Below are 17,092 nucleotides of genomic sequence, written 5' to 3'. Positions count from 1 at the left end.
ATGACCCTATCACCTCCGAGAGGCCCTGCCTCCTGGGACCATCTCCTTGGGGGTTAGGTTAGAAGAACATAAACATTCTGTACATAACGGTTAACTCTGAACCAAGTGGTCTTGAGCAGGGAGCAGTTGATGAACCCAAGAACTAGGTCTGGCATATTTCCACCCATGATCTCCTTAGAGTTTCCCAGTGACACCTGTGGTCTTCCTAGGAAGTTTAAAAAAACAGGTTTTCTTTGGTGGTATATACACACCACACAAGACTGTCCAACCTTAAAAAGGAAAGACATTCTGACACGTGCCACACCATGAATGAATCTCAAAGACATGCCAAGGGAAAAAAGCTAGTCACAAAAGACAAATATTGTATGATTGCACTTACAAGAGGATGATTGCACTTACATGAGGTCCCTAGAGCAGTGAAATCATAGAAATAGAAAGCAGAATGGTGGTTGCCAGGGGCTGGGCGGGGGGGTGGGGGGGGCGGGCAGTGGTGGGGATAGGGATTTCATGGTTAATGGAACAGAGTTTCAGTTTGGGAAGATGACAAATTCTGGAGATGGATGGTGGTGATGGTCACACAACAGTGTGAATGGGCTTAATGCCACAGAACCGTGCACTTAAAAATGGTTAAAATGGTAAATTTCACGTTGTGTATATTTTACCACAATTTAAAAACCATTTGCGAAGCCTCTCTTAAGTGGACGAAAGTGATCTGGAGAGTGGGAGGAACACGATAAGTGCTGGAGTCATTTCCATTTTGGTTGGGGGCAGGTGGGTTCAGTGATTCAATGACATTGATTGACAAAACACAAATCCAGAAGGAGAGAAAGAGGGACCGAGTATGAGTTGGGCGGGGATTACTGTCAGGGCAGGGAGAGGCCGGCTGAGAGGGGCACTGCAGAGGAGGGCTTGGTCACTGGCAGGTGCAGGCACAGGGGAGGGGCAGGTGGCACTTGTCCAGGACGGCGGAGGGAACATTAGCCTCAGTGGCAGAAATCCAGACCTCCGCAGGGGAAGCTGGTTGGAAGAGAGATGCTGACGTGGAACGTGGGATGGAGCCCTGGCAGGGTCTGCTGCAGATTGGGGGGCACGGAAGGAGCCCCAAGCATATGAGCTTTCTATGTGACAAGCAGGGGAAAGGATAGAGCATTGAGAAGAGCCCCTTTTAGGTGGGGAGGTGAGGAAAGAGGCAGTGAGAGGACCCAGTGGCGGCTCACCTCTCCCTCAAACGGAACCACACTACCCCAAGGTTTAGCTGGTAGGGTGAACCCCACCACTAGTGGAGAAAGAGCAGGTGGGAGCGCTCAGTGGTCTTGGAAAACATTCACAGGGACAAGGAATGTTTTCCCAAGTCCCATAAGGTGACCCCAGGTGCCTTCAAAGGTTTCAAGCCCCGGAGGGTGGGTCTGGCTTTGTACTGTCCTGGGGCAGATGCAGGGGAACAGGACAGGTAGCTAAGGAGGGGATTCTTAGCAAGGTGATCCCCCCACCCCTGCAGCTTCTCTGCTTTGGATTCCGAATGAGCTTCTTGCCTTAGCACTTGAATAGAAAGTCAAGTCGCAGCCTGAGTCATGGCAGCCGTGAGGTACTCATGACCTGGAGGCCAAGGTTCTTGGCTCTAGAAATCATCTCCTTCAGCTTGCACATACCCTCCTGCTAGGACCTGGCTGGTGCCAGGACTTGTTTAGCACTGGCCTCCTCACTGCCCTGAGGTAACCTTTACCCTGTTTCCAGGACTTGCTCTGTCCCCTGGGGCAGGGCTGTTCCTTGCTTGCGGAACAAGGGAGTCACCTCCTCCAGCCCATGGTTCTAGAAGGAGCCAACCTGGGTAAGTCCCTGTGGTCTTTGCTTCTGGCAACCTCTGTCATTACAGAAGAGACAAAAGGCCCAACCCCAAAATTTCATCACCTTTCGCTGTAAACTAGGCCAGTTGTAGAATTATTTTAACAGTTTAACAATCCGGTAAAGGGGTTTCAGAAAAAGCTAGAAAGGGTTGTGGGTTGATTGTACCCACTGTGCAAGTTCCAAATGGTTACTGTCAACACCTTGATTTGGTTTTTGTATGAATTTCAAGCCATTAGACGTGAAGGCACGGAACAGCAGAAAGCTGGTTGTTGACAAGGAGGGAGTATTTATTTATTTTTTGACACTTGTCGTTAAGCAGAGACCAGTGCCCTGGCACTTCATTTTGCATATTCAACCAGTAAACTTTGATGTGAGAGCCTGCTCCGTGCCAAGCATATGGTGCAGGGTGTACAATAATAAACCTGATCCTGGATCTCTTAGTATTTTCCGCCCAGAGGAGTGATAGCTATTATTCAAATAATCACACAAATAATTATATGTAATTATATCCCACCGCAGATTGAGATAAGTACTCTGAATAAAAGGGACAGTTTTATGAAAAACAAAGCTAGTCTAGTGTACAAGTCAGGAAGAGTTTGGATCTTCTTATATGTTGAATTTGGAAACTGGGATACTTAGGCAAAAACAAGAAACTAAGTAACGGGGCTTTAAAAAAATAAGTAGGGATTCATATTTTAAGTATAGTGATATTTAAATATTAGCATAAATTAAGATGCCCGTCACTTCTCCATCCCCAGTAGGCCCTTACATGGTAAATGGAAATAAGCACGATAAGAAATGCACGAATGGAGACTTTGAAATAACCTGCTGTTCTCCAGGCACGAACTCATCTGCTTAGAGCCCTGCCAGTTGAAGTCACCCCCCAACTATCTCTGAAATGAAGTCAGGTGACACCCAGCTCTGGCAGTGCGGCAGGCCGGGAAGGCTCGCAAGACTTAGTGCAAATGCTGACTGCTATCTGGGTAAAAGGTTAGGGTAATGTCCTTTGTTTAAGGTTTTCTGAAAGAACGTAGGTAGCTAGCTGAAGTCTGCGTTAACTCTTCACCAATGGCGAAAGGCGGGTGTACAGTCTTCGCCATAACCCATTTATAAGACACAGTAGGGAGTAAAACCAGGATAGCAGTTAAATTCAACCAATGGGGGGCACCTGGGTGGCTCAGATGGTTAAGTATCTGCCTGGTTGAGCATCTGCCTTTGGTGCAGATCATGATCCCAGGGTCTGGGATCAAGCCCTGAGTGGGGCTCCCTGGTCAGGGGTGAGTCTGCTTCTCCCTCTCTCTCTCTCCCTCTACCTGTCCCCCTACCCTGCCCCTGCTGTCGCTCTCTCTCTCTCAAATAAATAAATGAAATCTTTAAAAAAATAAATTAAGACAAATGAATGGATAAAGAAGATGTGTTTTATATATATACAATGGAATAGTGCTCAGCCATCAGAAAGGACAAATACCCACCATTTGCTTCAACATGGATGGAACTGGAGGGTATACTACTGAGTGAAATTAAGGCCATCAGAGAAGGACAATCATCATATGGTCTCACTCATACGGGGAATATAAGAAATAGTAGAAGGGATTATAAGGGAAAGGAGGGGAACTGAGTGGGAAAAATTAGAGAGGGAGACAAACCATGAGAGACTCCCAACTCTGGGAAATGAACAAAGGGTTGCAGAAGGGGAGGTGGGTTGGGGGTTGGGGAGACTGGTTGACGGGCACTGAGGAGGACACTTGATGGGATGAGCATTGGGTGTTGTATGTCGGCAAATTGAACTTCAATAAAAACAGATGAGAAAAAAATTCAACCAATTCTATGAGAATATATTACTGCCTAAGTATTATGCACAGTTTTTAATGTTAAATCAAAATCTGACTCTCAACTGTTTAAATACTCTCCAGGTACTTCTAGTGGGTCCAATCTATAGACACAAAGAGGTTTAGTATACACCTAGGGAACTTGGAGTTTAATTAATCCAACAATTTCCAGATTTTTGGATTTCACAGACTGATAAAATTTCACAAAATGATACAGAAGACCAACATAGAATTGCCAACTTGTTATTCACTCAAATAAAGTAATTAAAGCACCTGTTACTATCACCCCCCACGACATTATATCTAAAGTGAATTATAGCAAAATATAACAGCATTTTAACAGAAATAAATTCTCTTTATGAAAAACTTGTTTCATTTGGGGGAGGGGGTTTGCTCATTTCTACGTGGACCTGTGAAAAACAAAAACTTCCTTCTTCCAGTCCAGTACCAGCTGTTGCACTAGGATTTCAGAACCACTGATTTAATTGACACCTCTAACCTATTTTACCAGTAGGGGAAATGGGATCCAAGAGACCCTAAGCATGGCCCGATCTCAGGCGCCAGCTCCCCGTTGGGGAAGCACCCTGTGCAGGGAGAGCCAAGTCCAGTGTGCGTGCTGTCTGCCCCGTGTCTGTCCTTCCACTGATGGTTACTATAGTCCTGGGAATGACACAAGGAAACTGAATGGATTGCATTACAAAGTTGACTTTTTTTCCTTCGCTCCTTTTCCTGGTGTCTATCTCTGCTAGGGCGTGCACCCCGGCCCACTCTACATGGGCCTTGGAAGGCAGCTGGCATATGTCCTCCTCGTAAGGGACAAAGATCCTGGTACCTTTGGAGTCTTCCAGCACAATAGGTAACAACTAAGGAATGACCGGGTGGGATGGTCATGATGTGCCCCAAGACCACTGACTCCAAACACCTTGACGCCCAGACCCCTGAGCTCAGGGAATGAGTGACTTAGGAAGGACACCTGACCCCTGTCCTTGTTCTACCCATTCCCGAATGCCTAAGGGGACTCGTCCAACAGACCACAATCGCCAGTAAAAACCCCAGGCCCCAAGCAAAGACGAGACTCGTGCTCCTTTCCTTTCAGAGTCTCCTGGACGCTCCATCCATCTCTATACATACATCTTCAGAAAACTCTGCTTTTGCCTCCTGCTGGCTCACATCTGATTCCCATCCTTCATCCTTCAAGCCAAGGACCCTCTTGCTGTTCCTGTGCAACCCTTCTGGGTCCTGGGACCCAGCCCGAGCCTGCCTCCAGGAGGAACCGTGAGGGAGGGATGGATGAAGGAGGAAGGTGGGGCTCCAGCCTGTCCTCGGGGTCCCGTGTGCCCTGGTCTGGACTCTTCCTCAAATCTGGCACTCCCTGAATTTCACATAACCGGTAGCTGGGTATGCGGATCAGCCCATTGGGAAACGTTTGGTGTCCTGCAAATTCTTTCCAGTGTCCACTCCTCTCCATGAAGATGGGGCTTCAGGAAGCATAAACTTACTGCTGATGTTTTTAGAGAATTAAAACTTACTTTGAAGCAACCTGGTATGCTTATTATTATTATTATTTTTTTTTTTTTTGCAATGTTAAGGTCGATTCTAAAATAGATAAAAATTCTCTAATCCATGGTGCTGGTATGATGCAAGTAGAAGACTTCATTTGGAAATTTTAGTTTTGAGCAACAGAAACCAACTCTGGTTTATGTAAAGAGAAAGAGGCTATAGTAGAAAGGATACTGGCCAGTTGACGGAACTGCCAGAAGGACTAAACAATTAGGCTTGGGAACTGTATGGCCAGGAACAGCTGCCAAAAGCATTGTCTACAACGTCTCATGTCCCGACAGGCACCAGAGGCTGCCTAGTGCCGGCTGGAGGTGTTTCTGGAGCTTGTACGGCTGCCGCCACCCAGCACCGAAATGGATCTTGCCTTGTCCCTGCACCCCCACGTTGGTAACGTCCAGTGGGTTGGGACCCCGATGGGCAGAGCCTGCATCCCTGCCTGAGCTGCAAGAGAGTCTGAGAAGGTGAGCCTCTGGCATTTTCTTCCATTGCAGGGTAAGGCAAGCTTTGTCTCAAAAGGTGAGGGCGTTCCTGAAATGTAGGCATTTAGATGTGGGGCAGCCAAAAAGAATAACAAAAAGAATAATTTCTGCTCAGATTAACTTCTCAGGAAGTTGGGGAAGCAGAAAACATGTTTAATAGCAGTAAACGAAAACGATTGATTTGGGTCCAGGTTTGATATTTTCTTCCTGCTTTAGAAAAATCCCATCCTAACAGATGCTCAGATGCTGTTCGTGACCGTCTTTTTCTTTTTTTTTTTTTAATTGGAGTTCAATTTGCCAACATATAACATATCACCCAGGGCTCATCTGGTCAATTGCCCCCCCCTCAGTGCCCATCACTTAGTCCCCCAACCCTCCGCCCACCTCCCCTTCCACTACCCCTTGGAAGTTGGTTTCCCAGAGTTAGGAGTCTCTCATGTTCTGTCTCCCTCACTGATATTTTCACTCATTTTCTCTCCTTTCCACTTTATTCCCTTTCACTATTTTTTATATTCCCCAAATAAATGAGACCATATGATGATTGTCCTTCTCTGATTGACTTACTTCACTCTGGTCCATCCACATCGAAGTGAATGGTGGGTATTTGTCGTTTCTAATGGCTGAGGAATACTCCATGGTGTATATAGACCACATCTTCTTTATCCATTCATCTCCCAATGGGCACCGAGGCTCCTTCCACAGCTTGGCTATTGTGGACATTGCTGCTATAAACATCAGGGTGCAGGTGTCCCGGCGTTTCATTGCATCTGTATCTTTGGGGAAATCCCCAGCAGTGCAATTGCTGGGTCGTAGGGCAGGTCTATTTTTAACTCTTTGAGGAAGCTCCACACAGTTTTCCAGAGTGGCTGCACCAGTTCACGTTCCCACCAACAGTGCAGGAGGGTTCCCCTTTCTCCACATCCTCTCCAACAGTTGTTTCCCGTCTTGTTCATTTTCCCCATTCCCACTGGTGTGAGGTGGTATCTCATTGTGATTTGGATTTGCATTTCCCTGATGGCCAGTGCTGTGGAGCATTTTCTCATGTGCCTGTTGGCCATGTCTATGTCTTCTTTGGTGAAATTTCTGTTCATGTCTTTTGCCCATTTCATGATTGGATTGTTTGTTTCTTTGCTATTGAGTTTAATAAGTTCTTTATAGATCTTGGAAACTAGCCCTTTATCTGATACGTCATTTGCAAATACCTCTCCCATTCTGTAGCTTGTCTTTTAGTTTTGTTGACTGTTTCTTTTGCTGTGCAGAAGCTTTTTATCTTGATTAAGTCCCAATAATTCATTTTTGCTTTTGTTTCCGCCGCCTTCATAGATATGTGTTGCAAGAAGTTGCTGTGGCCAAGTTCAAAAAGGGTGTTGCCTGTGTTCTCCTCTAGGATTTTGATGGAATCTTGTCTCCCATTTAGATGTTTCATCAATTTTGAGTTTATCGTTGTGAAATGACCATCTTAGGACAATCCATAGTGACTTCTTGGAATTCTTTTTTCTTCAGGGAGTGTGTTGAAGCCCAGAGCCCCACGGGGGCCTGCTGGGGGGTGGAGAGGTGGGGGGAGAGGCAGGGAAAATAGGGGGTTTGGGGGGCAGAAGGGAGAGGGGCAGGGGGGGAGAAGGGGGTCTGGCACTCCCAGGCCCTGCAGGCATGTGTGGAGGGGCTGCCCAGGGTTGGTGAACCATAGTGGGGGTTCCTCCTTCTGGGGTTTCCCTGCTGCCCGTCATGTGGTTCTGTTTCCTTCTCCTGCTCAAACCCCCTTTCCAGTCACTGTGTTCAAAGTGTGCACGAGTGGAGAAGTGTGATCTGGTCAACCGTGAGCATTTCCCAGGGCCGGAGCGGGGCCCTAGGCAGGAGAGACAGAACCCTAGTCTTTCCCAACATGGGATTTCAGCAGCCGTTGACACTGGACCAGGCTTCCAAACCTTTCCACTGAAATGCTCCCTAAGGCTGAGAGTGAGAGAGCAATCCCCAGGGACGGGGATGGGGATGGGAGGAGGTGTCGACCCAGGAAAGACTAAACAGTTCCTTGGACTCTAGTTTGACCTTTCACGTCCATGCCGATGGCAAGGTGCCCATGACCTACCTGCGCACAACCTGTTGCTCGCACAGCCCTTGCCACTGAGAAGTAGCCAGTACTTTCCGCATGGGTGAGGTGGAGGTTCTGAATGCCCCGGAGAGACCTCTTGTTTGGAACAGAGTGGTCAGGAAGGGGCTTGAGGTCAGAGAGGTGAGCTCAGAGAGGCCAGCTCTGCTCCATCCTGATCCCCTGAGGGCAGTTATGTGTACCCACGGAGTGCACCCCTGCAGAGTTAGTTATATAAAATATATATATATATATATATTTTTTTCTCCCCAATGTGGATCTAGCCTCAGCAGAAAAATGTGTTGCTCTGGTGTTTGCATGCCCTTTGGTGCAAATGTGCTCACAGGGGTGCAGCGAGCTGCAACAGGATCTGCCCGGACTGGCACAGTGTGACCCAGGCTCACCCTTCCTTGATCCTTCTCTTCTCTTCTCTTCTCTTCTCTCTCTTCTCTTCTCTTCTCTTCTCTTCTCTTCTCTTCTCTTCTCTTCTCTTTCCTTCTCTTCTCTTCTCTTCTCTTCTCTTCTCTTCTCTTCTCTTTTCTCTCTCTTCTCTTCTCTTCTCTTCTCTTCTCTTCTCTTCTCTTCTCTTTTTTTTTTTTTTTTTTTTTTTTTTAATTTATTTTTTATTGGTGTTCAATTTACTAACATACAGAATAACACCCAGTGCCCGTCACCCATTCACTCCCACCCCCCGCCCTCCTCCCCTTCTACCACCCCTAGTTAGTTTCCCAGAGTTAGCAGTCTTTACGTTCTGTCTCCCTTTCTGATATTGCCCACACATTTCTTCTCCCTTCTCTTATATTCCCTTTGACTATTATTTATATTCCCCAAATGAATGAGAACATATAATGTTTGTCCTTCTCCGACTGACTTACTTCACTCAGCATAATACCCTCCAGTTCCATCCACGTTGAAGCAAATGGTGGGTATTTGTCGTTTCTAATGGCTGAGTAATATTCCATTGTATACATAAACCACATCTTCTTTATCCATTCATCTTTCGTTGGACACCGAGGCTCCTTCCACAGTTTGGCTATCGTGGCCATTGCTGCTATAAACATCGGGGTGCAGGTGTCCCGGCGTTTCATTGCATTTGTATCTGTGGGGTAAATCCCCAACAGTGCAATTGCTGGGTCGTGGGGCAGGTCTATTTTTAACTGTTTGAGGAACCTCCACACAGTTTTCCAGAGTGGCTGCACCAGTTCACATTCCCACCAACAGTGTAAGAGGGTTCCCTTTTCTCCGCATCCTCTCCAACATTTGTTGTTTCCTGCCTTGTTAATTTTCCCCATTCTCACTGGTGTGAGGTGGTATCTCATTGTGGTTTTGATTTGTATTTCCCTGATGGCAAGTGATGCAGAACATTTTCTCATATGCATGTTGGCCATGTCTATGTCTTCCTCTGTGAGATTTCTGTTCATGTCTTTTGCCCATTTCATGATTGGATTGTTTGTTTCTTTGGTGTTGAGTTTAATAAGTTCTTTATAGATCTTGGAAACTAGCCCTTTATCTGATATGTCATTTGCAAATATCTTCTCCCATTCTGTAGGTTGTCTTTGAGTTTTGTTGACTGTATCCTTTGCTGTGCAGAAGCTTCTTATCTTGATGAAGTCCCAATAGTTCATTTTTGCTTTTGTTTCTTTTGCCTTTGTGGATGTATCTTGCAAGAAGTTACTATGGCCGAGTTCAAAAAGGGTGTTGCCTGTGTTCTTCTCTAGGATTTTGATGGAATCTTGTCTCACATTTAGATCTTTCATCCATTTTGAGTTTATCTTTGTGTATGGTGCAAGAGAGTGGTCTAGTTTCATTCTTCTGCATGTGGATGTCCAATTTTCCCAGCACCATTTATTGAAGAGACTGTCTTTCTTCCAATGGATAGTCTTTCCTCCTTTATCGAATATTAGTTGCCCATAAAGTTCAGGGTCCACTTCTGGATTCTCTATTCTGTTCCACTGATCTATGTGTCTGTTTTTGTGCCAGTACCACACTGTCTTGATGACCACAGCTTTGTAGTACAACCTGAAATCTGGCATTGTGATGCCCCCAGATATGGTTTTCTTTTTTAAAATTCCCCTGGCTATTCGGGGTCTTTTCTGATTCCACACAAATCTTAAAATAATTTGTTCTAACTCTCTGAAGAAAGTCCATGGTATTTTGATAGGGATTGCATTAAACGTGTATATTGCCCTGGGTAACATTGACATTTTCACAATATTAATTCTGCCAATCCATGAGCATGGAATATTTTTCCATCTCTTTGTGTCTTCCTCAATTTCTTTCAGAAGTGTTCTATAGTTTTGAGGGTATAGATCCTTTACATCTTTGGTTAGGTTTATTCCTAGGTATCTTATGCTTTTGGGTGCAATTGTAAATGGGATTGACTCCTTAATTTCTCTTTCTTCAGTCTCATTGTTAGTGTATAGAAATGCCACTGACTTCTGGGCATTGATTTTGTATCCTGCCACGCTACCGAATTGTTGTATGAGTTCTAGCAATCTTGGGGTGGAGACTTTTGGGTTTTCTATGTAGAGTATCATGTCATCGGCGAAGAGGGAGAGTTTGACTTCTTCTTTGCCAATTTGAATGCCTTTAATGTCTTTTTGTTGTCTGATTGCTGAGGCTAGGACTTCCAGTACTATGTTGAACAGCAGTGGTGAGAGTGGACATCCCTGTCTTGTTCCTGATCTTAGGGGAAAGGCTCCTAGTGCTTCCCCATTGAGAATGATATTTGCTGTGGGCTTTTCATAGATGGCTTTTAAGATGTCGAGGAATGTTCCCTCTATCCCTACACTCTGAAGAGTTTTGATCAGGAACGGATGCTGTATTTTGTCAAATGCTTTCTCTGCATCCAATGAGAGGATCATATGGTTCTTGGTTTTTCTCTTGCTGATATGATGAATCACATTGATTGTTTTACGGGTGTTGAACCAGCCTTGTGTCCCAGGGATAAATCCTACTTGGTCATGGTGAATAATTTTCTTAATGTACTGTTGGATCCTATTGGCCAGTATCTTGTTGAGAATTTTTGCATCCATGTTCATCAGGGATATTGGTCTGTAATTCTCCTTTTTGGTGGGATCTTTGTCTGGTTTTGGAATTAAGGTGATGCTGGCCTCATAGAATGAATTTGGAAGTACTCCATCTCTTTCTATCTTTCCAAACAGCTTTAGGAGAATAGGTATGATTTCTTCTTTAAACGTTTGATAAAATTCCCCTGGGAAGCCATCTGGCCCTGGACTCTTGTGTCTTGGGAGGTTTTTGATGACTGCTTCAATTTCCTCCCTGGTTATTGGCCTGTTCAGGTTTTCTATTTCTTCCTGTTCCAGTTTTGGTAGTTTGTGGCTTTCCAGGAATGCGTCCATTTCTTCTAGATTGCCTAATTTATTGGCGTATAGCTGTTCATAATATGTTTTTAAAATCGTTTGTATTTCCTTGGTGTTGGTAGTGATCTCTCCTTTCTCATTCATGATTTTATTAATTTGAGTCTTCTCTCTCTTCTTTTTAATAAGGCTGGCTAATGGTTTATCTATCTTATTAATTCTTTCAAAGAACCAACTCCTGGTTCTGTTGATCTGTTCCACAGTTCTTCTGATCTCGATTTCGTTGAGTTCTGCTCGAATCTTTATTAACTCCCTTCTTCTCTTGGGTGTAGGATCTATTTGCTGTTTTTTCTCTAGCTCCTTTATGTGTAAGGTTAGCTTTTGTATTTGAGTTCTTTCCAGTTTTTGAATGGATGCTTGTATTGCGATGTATTTCCCCCTTAGGACTGCTTTTGCTGCATCCCAAAGATTTTGAATGGTTGTATCTTCATTTTCATTAGTTTCCATGAATCTTTTTAATTCTTCCTTAATTTCCTGGTTGACCCTTTTATCTTTTAGCAGGATGGTCCTTAACCTCCACGTGTTTGAGGTCCTTCCAAACTTTTTGTTGTGATTTAGTTCTAATTTCAAGGCATTATGGTCCGAGAATATGCAGGGGACAATCCCAATCTTTTGGTATCGGTTCAGACCCGATTTGTGTCCCAATATGTGGTCTATTCTGGAGAAAGTTCCATGTGCACTTGAGAAGAATGTGTATTCAGTTGAGTTTGGATGTAAAGTTCTGTAGATATCTGTGAAATCCATCTGGTCCAGTGTATCATTTAAAGCTCTCGTTTCTTTGGAGATGTTGTGCTTAGAAGACCTATCGAGTATAGAAAGAGCTAGATTGAAGTCACCAAGTATAAGTGTATTATTATCTAAGTATTTCTTCACTTTGGTTAATAATTGATTTATATATTTGGCAGCTCCCACATTCGGAGCATATATATTGAGGATTGTTAAGTCCTCTTGTTGAATAGATCCTTTAAGTATGATATAGTGTCCCTCTTCATCTCTCACTACAGTCTTTGGGGTAAATTTTAGTTTATCTGATATAAGGATGGCTACCCCTGCTTTCTTTTGAGGACCATTCGAATGGTAAATGGTTCTCCAACCTTTTATTTTCAGGCTGTAGGTGTCCTTCTGTCTAAAATGAGTCTCTTGTAGACAGCAAATAGATGGGTCCTGCTTTTTTATCCAGTCTGAAACCCTGCGCCTTTTGATGGGGTCATTAAGCCCGTTCACATTCAGAGTTACTATTGAGAGATAGGAGTTTAGTGTCATCATGATATCTATTCAGTCTTTGTTTTTGTGGACTGTTCCACTGAACTTCTTCTTAAAGGGGAATTTTAAGAGTCCCCCTTAAAATTTCTTGCAGAGCTGGTTTGGAGGTCACATATTCTTTTAGTTGCTGCCTGTCTTGGAAGCTCTTTATCTCTCCTTCCATTTTGAATGAGAGCCTTGCTGGATAAAGTATTCTTGGTTGCATGTTCTTCTCCTTTAGGACCCTGAATATATCCTGCCAGCCCTTTCTGGCCTGCCAGGTCTCTGTGGAGAGGTCTGCTGTTACCCTAATACTCCTCCCCATAAAAGTCAGGGATTTCTTGTCTCTTGCTGCTTTAAGGATGTTCTCCTTATCTTTGGAATTTGCAAGCTTCACAATTAAATGTCGAGGTGTTGAACGGTTTTTATTGATTTTAGGGGGGGATCTCTCTATTTCCTGGGTCTGAATGCCTGTTTCCCTTCCCAGATTAGGAAAGTTTTCAGCTAGAATTTGTTCAAATACATATTCTGGCCCTCTGTCCCTTTCGGCACCCTCGGGAACCCCAATTAAACGTAGGTTTTTCTTCCTCAGGCTGTCGTTTATTTCCCTTAATCTATCCTCATGGTCTTTTAATTGTCTGTCTCTTTTTTCCTCAGTTTCCCTCTTTGCTATCAACTTGTCTTCTATGTCACTCACTCGTTCTTCCACCTCGTTAACCCTCGTCGTTAGGACTTCTAGTTTGGATTGCATCTCATTCAATTGATTTTTAATTTCTGCCTGATTAGCTCTAAATTCTGCAGTCATGAAGTCTCTTGAGTCCTTTATACTTTTTTCTAGAGCCACCAGTAGCTGTATAATAGTGCTTCTGAATTGGCTTTCTGACATTGAATTGTAATCCAGATTTTGTAACTCTGTGGGAGAGAGGACTGTTTCTGATTCTTTCTTTTGAGGTGAGGTTTTCCTTCTAGTCATTTTGCTCAGTGCAGAGTGGCCAAAAGCAAGTTGTATTGGGAAAAAGAGAAAAAGAGAGGAGAGAAAGAAGGAAAGAAAAGAGAAAGAGAAAAAAAAGGGAAGAGAAAAAAAAACGAAAGAAAAAAAAAGAAGAAAAAGAGAAAGAAAAAGAAAGGAGAAAAAAAAGGGGGGGTGGGGGAAGGAAACAAATCAAAAAGCAAAACAAAACAAACAAAAAAAAAGAACCACGGGGGAGTATCTTCTGATTCTGTGTTCTTTAAGTCCCTTGGCTTCTCCTGGAAGTTGTCCGTCTAGCTGGTGTTCTGGGGGAGGGGCCTGCTGTGCTGATTTTCAGGTGTTAGCAGTTGGGGGAGCTGCTGTGCCCCTGCCTGGTGCAGGGCTCGGTGGGGGTTGTTTACCCGTGAGGCCGCAGGAGGAACAGCCCCAGTGGCGGGGCAGCTCTGGAAACCTGGATTCAGCTCCGGCAGGAACTCCGTCTGCAGGGCCTGGAGGCTCCGGGGCGGGGCCGCTGATCTGCTCAGCTGGGGCAGGAGCGTCCTCGCTGTCCTGGGCCCTCCCGGCCTCTGCCTGTCCCGGGGGAGGCGGGATCCTGGGCTGTGTCCCGGCGCCCTGTGCTCCGGAGCCTGCGCTGGTGGATTCGCGCTCCCGGGCCGCGCAGCCCCCTCCGCGGAGCCGCCGTCCGAGCCCCCGCGAGCTGCTCCTGGAACCGCGCAGCCCCCTCCGCACGGAGCCTCTTCCTCTGCCCGAGCCCGGCCGAGCTGTTCCCGGGGCCGCGCAGCCCCCTCCGCGGAGCCGCCCCCGAGCCCCCCCCGAGCTGCTCCGGGTCCCGCCGGGTCCTGCCGTGCGCGCTGCAGCCCTTAGGGAGCTCGGTGCACTCTCCCGGCGCGCAGGTGTCTGTTAGTGTCCCCGGGAGCCCGAGGGCATCCCCGCCCTCCTGGGTCCTGCTCCACCTCCCCACGAGCCCCTTTCCCCCGGGAAGGTCGGTGCAGCTCCTGCTCCTCCGGGACGGGGCTCTCCTGTCCTGGGGACACTCGCCCCGGCCTCAGCCCGGCTCCTCGCGGGCCCCTCCCCCTTGGAGGCCTTTGTTTCTTTATTTCTTTTTCCCCGTCTTCCTACCTTGATAGAAGCGCGAGCTCTTCTCACTGTTGCATTCCAGCTGGTCTCTCTTTAAATCTCAGGCCGAATTCATAGATTTTCAGGATAATTGGAAGGTTTTCTAGGTAGTTTGGTGGAGACAGGTGATTTGGGGACCCTACTCTTCCGCCATCTTGCTCCTCCTCCCTCTTCTCTTCTCTTCTCTTCTCTTCTCTTCTCTTCTCTTCTTTTCTCTCCCCCCCCCCTTTTTTTTATTGTAAAACATGCCTAACATAAAATTCAACACAGTAACCTTTTAAGCCTGGCACTGAAATGCGTTCCCATTGTTGTGCATCGGTCAGCACCATCCATCTCCAAACATTTCTCAAGCTCTCCAACTGCAATTTTGTCCTCATTAAATCTTACCTCTTCACCTCCCCCCACCCCCCCACCCCCGCACCCCTCCACTCCCCACCCCCGTCACCTCTGCCTGGGGCAACCCCATTCTACTCCCTGTCTCTGTGAAGCTGACTACTCTGGGTACCTCACACGAGGGGAATTACCCAGGATTTGTCCTCCTGGGCTGATTACCGGCTGGCCCCTGAGTCCGAGTGGGCTGGACTTTGCAGAAGGCATCCTCAGTTGTCCTACTGGCTGGTACTGGCTGACGGTGACCAGCCCCTGTGGGTGGGAGTGGATGTTTTTCCTCTGAGAAAAATGGATATTTGTCTTCCTGAAGAGAGTTTAATCCCAGAGTAGGAAAGAGGGCGACAGGAATGAAGAGAAGTAAGAGTTTTCTCTCTGGGGTTCATGTGGCCTTAATGACAGGGTGCATGCAGAGCCACCTGGGGAGTCTCACTGCTGGGGTGTGGGTGCTCCCTGGAAGCCCACTGACAGCTGTGTGGGTGACCGCGAGGGTGGCTGAATCTGGCTATGGAGCCCTGCAGTGCACAATGTCACCCTCTGGGTAATGCTTCAGTTGTCCCCAATCTCCAGTGACACTCAATTGACAGGCAGCGCACCATCTTATTTGAGCTGTGGGGAATGAGAGAGGCCTGGCTGTCCCTCCCATGAGGCTGACTGCGGGTGGCATTGGTGGCCACCAGCCAGGGGCAGTGGGGCCCAGTGGAGCAGGTATCTCATGAGACTGTAGAGATCAAAGATCATCATGGCAGCACCTCAGGAAAAGAAAAAAAGGGCAGCAGAAGCAAAATGATGTGTTCTAGAAGATGGTGAGGCAGCGCTCTTGGGAATTCTTAGAAATTCCAGCAATCAGCCTGCTGTGAGCTCATAACATCCAAATTTTGGTGTGAGAGGAGAATTAGAATTTTCTCTTTAGACAGGCTTGTGAGATCAGAGACACCCAATGAAGCATGTTTGACTCAATATGATGACAAAATGTAACATTCATTTCCAGGAACTCAAGCTGGTGCCCAAGGAAGATGTGCCGTGTAAGCATCTCCATCACCCCCGGCCCTTGTGCTTGAGGAAATGCAGGGCCCTGGGCTAATTACAGAGTGACATTCAGATGGAATCTTGTGCCCAAAATATGAGAAAGCTTGATTGTACAGTGTGTCGTCTGTTCCATTTTTGTGTGGCTGAAGTCAGAACACACGTTCTAGGGGCCCTAGACTCCTGCAGGCCTGAGCGAGCCTGAGCATAAGTCAGCAGCTTGGAAGGAGATACGGGGATTTAAGCATGTAGTGAATATGCAAGCTATAGAGTGGACAATAAAACCATGGAAACTGGATTTTAGTATCTACAAAACCTGACGGGTTTGAAGGTCAAGTGTCCACAGAGAATTCGTAGCTCCAAGACACTTCATGGCACAGGGATGCGGAGAGATTGCTAATTGTGTGCTGCAAAATCATAAAGGTAATATTAATGAGAGCCTCTTCCCATGATTCCTTATTATCCAAACTATTATCCCAGCTATTAGCTCCCTTTTCTCCTTACCCTAGGCCTGCAGGAGAGGTTGGCATAAATTATTACCCGTCTTTTATGAGTGAAGAAATTAAAGCCCAGAGAGATGAGATGATCTGCCCAGACTCTAAAATTAGTCTGCGACTAAGGCAAGGTGAGAGCTCGTGCGCCTGCTTTTCCTCCAAGGTCATGCTTCTCACCTGGATAGCTGTTGGTACCAAACCTCTCTAGGTTTGTACAACTTTGCCAACCTCATAAACAACCTCAAAATCTTTGTAAAGCCTGCTGGTCTGCAAATGGGCCTGTTTCCATCTCACAAATCAACACATGTTTTGAATGGTGTCTCAGAACCACGTCTTCCGAGAAGCTTCTTTAACCACATGACCCCAGGCTGCACCCAGAATGGGTACCACACCACTGAGCACGTAATTATACTTTTTCTGGAATCATTGGCCACTTGCTTGCCAGTTATAGGGTGAGTCTGCTGAGGAATGGACACCCAGTTACACCCCACACTCCTTTGGAATTCCCTCGAAGGAGGTCAGGCTGGGATGGGTGATGCTATGTCTCAGGTCCCACGTCCAGAGATTCTGGTTTGGTGGTTCGGATGAGGCCAAGAGCCTGCTCTTTTAACAGACATCCTAAATGATCATAATGCGTGTGGGCTGGTGCCCACACCATAGAGAGTGTTGGTTCAGACC

The 17,092-nt window shown here is 46.2% G+C and overlaps 1 long non-coding RNA gene across 2 annotated transcripts; it reads left to right on the top strand.

The window, feature by feature from the left end:
* The first annotated feature begins 88 nt into the window (after positions 1-88).
* Positions 89-16,358, top strand: LOC144283964 (uncharacterized). Of its 2 annotated transcripts, none has more exons than XR_013352442.1 (4): positions 89-146; positions 1,735-1,828; positions 5,516-5,695; positions 15,886-16,358. It is a non-coding gene; the product is annotated as an uncharacterized LOC144283964 (long non-coding RNA). The 2 variants fall into 2 exon arrangements; XR_013352441.1 differs by lacking the exons at positions 5,516-5,695; positions 15,886-16,358 and adding exons at positions 4,424-4,530; positions 4,771-5,182.
* Positions 16,359-17,092: the final 734 nt, after the last annotated feature.

The sequence above is a fragment of the Canis aureus genome, chromosome 15 (genome assembly GCF_053574225.1).
Source record: "Canis aureus isolate CA01 chromosome 15, VMU_Caureus_v.1.0, whole genome shotgun sequence".
Classification (NCBI taxonomy): domain Eukaryota; kingdom Metazoa; phylum Chordata; class Mammalia; order Carnivora; family Canidae; genus Canis; species Canis aureus.
The sequence above is the reverse complement of the archived record's forward strand: the minus strand, read 5'-3'. Positions and strand labels throughout refer to the sequence as shown.